Source organism: Pteropus medius, unplaced genomic scaffold, assembly GCF_902729225.1.
Source record: "Pteropus medius unplaced genomic scaffold, Ma_sr-lr_union100, whole genome shotgun sequence".
Classification (NCBI taxonomy): domain Eukaryota; kingdom Metazoa; phylum Chordata; class Mammalia; order Chiroptera; family Pteropodidae; genus Pteropus; species Pteropus medius.
Window position 1 is genome coordinate 4,150,211 of NW_024356248.1, and position 6,589 is coordinate 4,156,799.

At 52.3% G+C, this 6,589-nt stretch overlaps 1 long non-coding RNA gene across 1 annotated transcript; it reads right to left on the reverse strand.

Annotated features, from left to right (window-relative positions):
* Positions 1 to 479: 479 nt before the first annotated feature.
* Positions 480 to 2,820, reverse strand: LOC120600677 (uncharacterized). Its single transcript, XR_005652258.1, has 3 exons — positions 2,549 to 2,820; positions 2,030 to 2,197; positions 480 to 1,437 (listed from the first exon to the last, which is right to left on the reverse strand). It is a non-coding gene; the product is annotated as an uncharacterized LOC120600677 (long non-coding RNA).
* Positions 2,821 to 6,589: the final 3,769 nt, after the last annotated feature.

A 6,589-nucleotide genomic window follows, 5' to 3' on the forward strand; every position in this document is an offset into this window, starting at 1 on the left:
TAATTTTGTAGATAAATAAAGCATCTCTGCCTAAGGCAACTACGGCTCTGCCTCCGCAAGCTTTGGGGCTGTCCTGTGAAACGTGCGAGCTTGCCTGTGTGTTCCTGCCCCAGCCTGGGGTGTGGCCGCCGGGATGGAGGTGGCAGATTCTGGCTGCAGCGTCCTAGTGTGGCAGCTGGACCCAGAGGTGGGGCAGGAGCCTCGAGACTGAGATGTGCCTGCCTGGTCCTGGGATGGAGGCAGATTAGGGGTTGTCTATGGTTGGGGGAATGAGGTAGGGACAGCTAATAGGGAGGGGGTTCCTTTTTAAAGTGATGAAAATTTTCTAAAATTGATAGTGGTTATACAACTCTGAAATATAGAAAAAACCATTGAAACGGACACTTGAAATGGGTGAATTGTATCGTATGTGAATTATATCTCAATAAAGATGTTATTAAAAAAAAAAAAAAGTGCCTGGGTTTCTCAGGGAGCACAGAGAACAGTCATGTCCAGAGAGTGTCGCAGATGGCTTCTGGGGAAGATGAGCGAGCGGGGGAAGCAGCCCCCGTGCACAGCCTCCCGCTTCGGTCCAGGGGGCCGCCTCCTGCAGCCTCTTTCTCAAGTGAGACCAACCGCTCTTTCAAACGAGAAAGAAGCAACCCAGGGGTTTCACAAGTTTTGATTCAGCAACAGGCGCCCAGTGCAACCCTTCTCTCACCTACCAGCCTCGGGACAGAGGGTCTGGAGGCGAAGGCGAACCTGTACCGTCCCCGGGCTGTGAGCAGGGAGGGGACTTCCAGGGGCACAGGACCCTCGATGAGGAAGCGAGCACCTGCCGCTGAGAACAGCCGGCAGCACGAGTCAGCATCTCTGTGTGTCGGTCTCCGTTCATCAGCCCCCTTTTTCAGAGGAGGTAGGTCCGTCACAGCCGAGCTCACCTGTCTAACGCGTCGCGGGACCCGTATTTAAACTCACACTTGTCTGACTCCTCGGGTCACGTTCACTGTAGACGTCGCCTTTTCTCGACCCTCATTCTCATGCAGGAAACACATGATGGTTGTAAAACAGATCAGAACATAACGGGCTGCACGAAAAGGCCTCATCGCTCACCCCAGCACGCGGGAGCAGCCGCGGTCGTCACGTTGGCATGGTCCCTCCGCGCCATGCGCTTGTGCGTGGGATCACGGAAATGGTCTCGTGAGCTCTTCTTTACGTCATCAAACAGGCGATTGTAAACCGCTGCTTACACCCCCATCTCCTGGCCAGGGCCACACCTCATCGATCCCCCACCACTCATCTTGGGGTCCCCCTCACACACATCTTGGGGTGCTGTGCCCCGCCCCGCCCCGCGCTTGCTGTTCCTTCTCTCCTGCCTGAGCTGGAGGTCTCAGATGACAGTGAGCCGTGAGGGCAGCCGAGGGCAGCAGATTGGAGAATATGAAGTAATCGTAGGACCTGGGGTGGGGCAGATGTTGCCAAAGAGACACTTTAGAAGTTTCTAGGGAATGGTGACACACCCATTAATCATCCTCACTTAACCTATTCTTTAGCCAGAGGTGTTGGCTGCTGGCCTCCTGGGGGCCGTGGACACTGGCCCCCAAATTGGAAGCTTAGGACAAGGACTCAGTGGTTATTCCTAGAGCTCCTTTCCCGGATATAACAGGGGGTATAACATTTTTCTGGGAAGGACACTTCCTGCAGGTTTCAAAGCACAAGCTCTGGTCCTTTGCTTGGTCAGGAGTCCCCAAGTGGGACATTTTTGGTGGCCCCTGGGCCCACCACAGGTCACAGCCCACAGCCAGGTGGACTCACCGGCAGGCAGGGTGAGCAACACAGGCCATGGCCTGTGGCTGCACCAGCCCGGATGCCAGTGGTCGAATTATTTGTTCTCTAACTGCAAACGTCTGCTCTTAGGTCCCTCAGTGGTCCATTTCCTGGGTCCAGACTTACCTCGCAGGCCTGAAGGTGGACTCGCAAAGCAGGTGCCTGGGAAAGGCTCTGGGCTTTGCAGGCACCGACCAGGTGAGCACAGCCTAAGTCTCCTCACCTGTAATGGAGATAAGTACCATCGGGGCTTATGAGAAAGACTATGGAGAACTTTCGAGACTGAAAGGTGGGGGCAGCATGGGCTCTGCCATCAGACTGTTCAAGACCAACTCCCAGCTCTTCCCCACGCAGGCTCTGGGACTTAGATTTGAGGTCTCAGTTTCTTCATCTGCAAAATGGGGTAACGATAGGACTACGTCGTGGAGCTGTAGGGGTTAGGCAAATTAATGAACGTAAAGCATCTCCCACGTGACACAGATCCCACCGGACAGGCAGCGGGCTGCTGTGCATGCAGGTGGCTACTGATGTTATCAGTAGCAGCTGCTATTCTTGCCTGGGTGGGGAGAGCAGAGCTGAGATGCGCCCACATTTCACAGCCAGTGGGGTCTGGAATGTCACTGCCTTTGGTTCAGAGCAGAAACCACCCTGCAAGCATTTGCCCAAGCTTGTTCCTGCCTAACAAAGCAACACAGATTCTCTTGTATTGTTCAGAATGGGAAAACTTCAAAGGCAAAATTACCCAATGTCGTTCGCCAAAGTCAGTGAACAATATCAATCCTCATAGTCGATTTTTGTGCTGCTCTTTGTTTCTCCGGCAGTCAGTGCAGACATCCATGAGCACAGGCATGTCAATCACCAGGGCTGGGGCCATGTGTTCCTTTCAGAGCCAGGGGCTCTCGCCCACAGAGAGCTGCGGTGCCTCTATCCTCACTTCGAGCTGCGTGTCCTTGAACGAGTCTAGCCTCTAAGTGCCTTTGCTCCCCCATCCAAAATGGGGGTTAGAGTGCCTCCTCGGAGAGCAGCGAGGATAAATAAGTCTCCACACGAAAAGCCCTTGGTCCTGGCACATTGTAGGTCCTTGATTAATGATAGCTGTTAATATTTATTATCAACCCTGTGAGGCCGTCATCCTTGAATGAACTCAGAGGTGGGCAAACGGAGACTGGGAGAGGAGATGTCTGCCAGGGTAGGCCGGCTCACGAGTGACAGGGCCAGGAATGATGCCAGGATCCTTTTAATTCGGAGAAGCGTGTTCTTCGCGCTTCCCATGTCATCCCCCGCCCCACTAACTTCCAGGGTCACGTTAGAGAATGAACTTGAGCGCCCTGTGCCATTTATTCACCACCCCAGAGGAGTGAAGTGTGGAGGGTAGGAATGCAGGCTCTGGTCTCAAACCCTGGCTTCGACACTCACCTGGCAAGTAACTTCACCATGCCGAGACTCAGTCTTTTTGCCTGTCCTGTACGGATATCAATGGTACTGGCCTCACAGAGTCCTTTAGGAGATTGAACGATACGGAACACTAAAAACACTTGGCGCATAGAAAGTGCTTCTCAAATATTAGCTGCCGCTGTTGTTATTGTTATGAAAATCCCTGCCTAAGATCTCATTTCGGGGTGGATCTGCCCAGCTCGATCTTAAAGAAGACGTGTTTTCGTCCGTCATTCATTCACTTACTGGGCAAACAGGGTTCGAGCCCCTCCTGTGTTTCCAGAGTGTTGTTTTTGTAACCGTTAAGATTCCTTTTCCAGGACAAGATGACCTAGGGAGGGAGGACAGTGGGAAGGCAAGACAAACTCCCCCTAACCCTTGGGTTGGTCTTGGGGCACAGGACTCCAACGCACCTAGAGATGGGAGAGTCCCTGTCGGAGGCGACGAAGGAAGTCGTTCCAACCCTCTCTCCACTAAAGAGGTGAGCAGGAAGTAAGGAGTCAGTGCCCCAGGCCCTTTTCCTCTGGGACTCTTCAAATTCAGAGAATTACAGACGGGACTGGGGCGTTAGAGGCAGATCGAGAACTTGAATTTTTTTGAGCGTGTCCCAGATAGGAGAAGTTACTTGCTCCAGGTTGCACAGCAAGTTGAGAAAGAGATAGAAATCAAACTGAGGCGCAGCGTAACTGCCGTTCCTTGGCCGTCTGCTGATTTCAGAGACGGTGGAATTCTGAAATGCTCTCGGGGGTTCGGCCCTGTGCTGCAGGCTGCAGAGGAGGATGCAGCTAAAGTCCAGCTTTCGCTCCTTGCCCTCCTGCACCTTCTATCCTGACATGGGGGGCATGACTTCCCTTTAATCAGATATGTCTGATAAAGAATATGATCCATTTACTAAGCATTTGCTAGGTGCCAGGTTCTGTGCTAAGTGGTGGGGGGACTTTGTCTGGTTCTTCATACATCTTCTGTTGGGGCACTGATGTCGAGAAAGAGGCACAAGAAGGGCTCCTGGGCTCCTGGGCATGGTCTGGATCTCGATCTCAGAAAAGGTTAAACGTTAATGAGATAATAGGACTGGCCTAACATCCCCAAATCTAGGCCCGTGTGTGTTGTCTCTCCTCTCGAACGAGATGCTGACTAAGCCCTGTGAAGCCACGCTCGGGAGCCCGGGAGTCCTCACGCAGAGCAGAAGCACCATCGACGGTGCTTATTTGCTTATGAGGGTCGCAGGTCCAGTCCTGGTCCTGGTTTCTCGGCAAGTCCACCCCCCCGCTCCACGTGCCAGGCGCTGTTCCGAGAGCATGGCTGGGGTTGCTCTCGTTAGAGGTAGACGCTGTCATCAGCTTCAGTTTACAGATGAGAAAACGGAGGCACGGAGGGGCCGACTCGGGGACTTGTCATTTCACTACGTGTCACACTACCTGCCTCTCGAGATGGCAAGACCCACCCTCTGCAGGGTGTGGGGCTGGACTGACTCTTGAGACAAGAGGCAGAGTTTGAAACCCCTATGGACATAAAGGCAAACAGTGAGCCAGAGACTTGGGAGTTTCCCAGATGCTGAAGACATTGGCGCCCGTTGGCTAGACTGGCTGGGGGTAACGCATTCAAGCATTAAGGAAGCAAAGACATAGGAGTCGGACTAGGGTCCGATTTACCACTTCTCACTAGGCGTATGAACTTGGTCAAGTCATTTGTCCTCTCTGAGCTTCCGTAGTAGATACATAGACTAGAGATGACAATACCTAATGTGTAGGATGATTATAAAGACTGAGTAAGGGGGATAACGGATGTAAGAGCCTCAGCGAAGCACAGTGTTTGGTCTGCAGTAGACCTTCCAAAACGTTATTTCCACTTTTAAATAAGACCTTACTGTGGTCATTGCAGCCATTGGAATATCTTTGCCTGGGCTTTGAAAACAGGGTCAACGTGGGGAGGAAGCAGGCTGCAGAGAAGGGCGGTCAGTGCCAGGAGGCAGAGGGAAGGCAGCTTGGGGTGGATGAGGAGCTGGGAGACCTAGGTTGAGGTCTACCTCTGACTTGCTGCGTGATCTTGGGCAACTTGTTTAAGCGCCCTGAGATGCCGTTTCTCCATCTGTAAAACAGGGCTGTTCAAATGAAACGGCATGGAACGCTTCTTGTGCTGCTGGCTCCTGAGAACAGCTCACCTTATTGGTCATCCCAACCACTGAGCGACAGGATGCCTCTGACCTGGGCCCCAGGATGGGGGAGATTGATGGGAAGGGGGTCTAGCCTTCATCTTTCCCCTGTAAAGAAGGTCTCAAACTTGAAATCTGAGACCAGGTGTTTGGGCCTTGGGATTGGCCAATCCCTCCCCACCCCAAGTCAGTTAGATAAGCTGAGAGTCCAGTCTGCTGGGCCAGAGAGATAACGGGCAAGACCGTTACTCCGTACTCGGGCCTAGAAGTGACCTCTCAGTGACTTCTCTTTTTGTAGGTCCCCTGGGAGAAAAGAGGAAGAAAAGGAATCCAAGTCTTTTCACCCTCTGGGCTACCTGTCCCCAGTGCCCTGAACACTGGATGGTTGGGTTGGAGTCCGAGGAACAAACGTGCACTGCCCAGCAAGGATGTCACTGAGCCGAGTCACCTACTCTGACAAGTCCGCTCTGTTCTTGGCGGTGCTATCCCGCAAAGCCGGGTCTCAGCACCTGCTGGTCTGTCTTTGGATTGCAATGAATTTGGCTGGAGCTTGGTCGGTTAAAGTTTTCGATCTTTTGTTCATCACGGATTATTATTTTTATTTTTTTGCATTTATTTTGATTTTAAAGAAAGGTTGCATTAGAATATTATTTATCTTGACTCCTGAATGCTTTAGTGCCACCTTCACTCCCTGCTCGTCCCGACGTGGGTGATGGACGAAAGAGGGTGGAAGATGGGGAATGAGGAGGGAGGAGGAGGGTGGCCTGCAGAGTGACGGAATCATTCCGCAGGAAGCTTTCCATTCCAGCTGTTGCTCCCTTGCCAGAAGATATGTCTTGAGATCGGACTAAATGGCATACTCTAGATCAAGGATCCTCAGCTGGGGCAACTTTGCTCCCCAGAGGGCATTTGGAAATGTGTGGAGACATTTTTGAATGGTCTCTGGGGGACAATGAGGTTGACTGGGGGAGGCCCTACTGACCGGGAGTAGGGCGAGAACAAGGGAGCTGCTAAACTTTCTGCAACGCACAGGTCGCTCGCCCTCCCAACCCCCAATGAAGAATTATTCGGTTCTAAAGAGTAACAGGGCACACGCTGAGAGCCTTGATCTAGATCCACGGCATAGAAGAAGGAGCTTACGTTTTTCACACATTAAAGATGAGAAAAAGAGGAAGAGGGGGAAGAAAAATGAGAGAG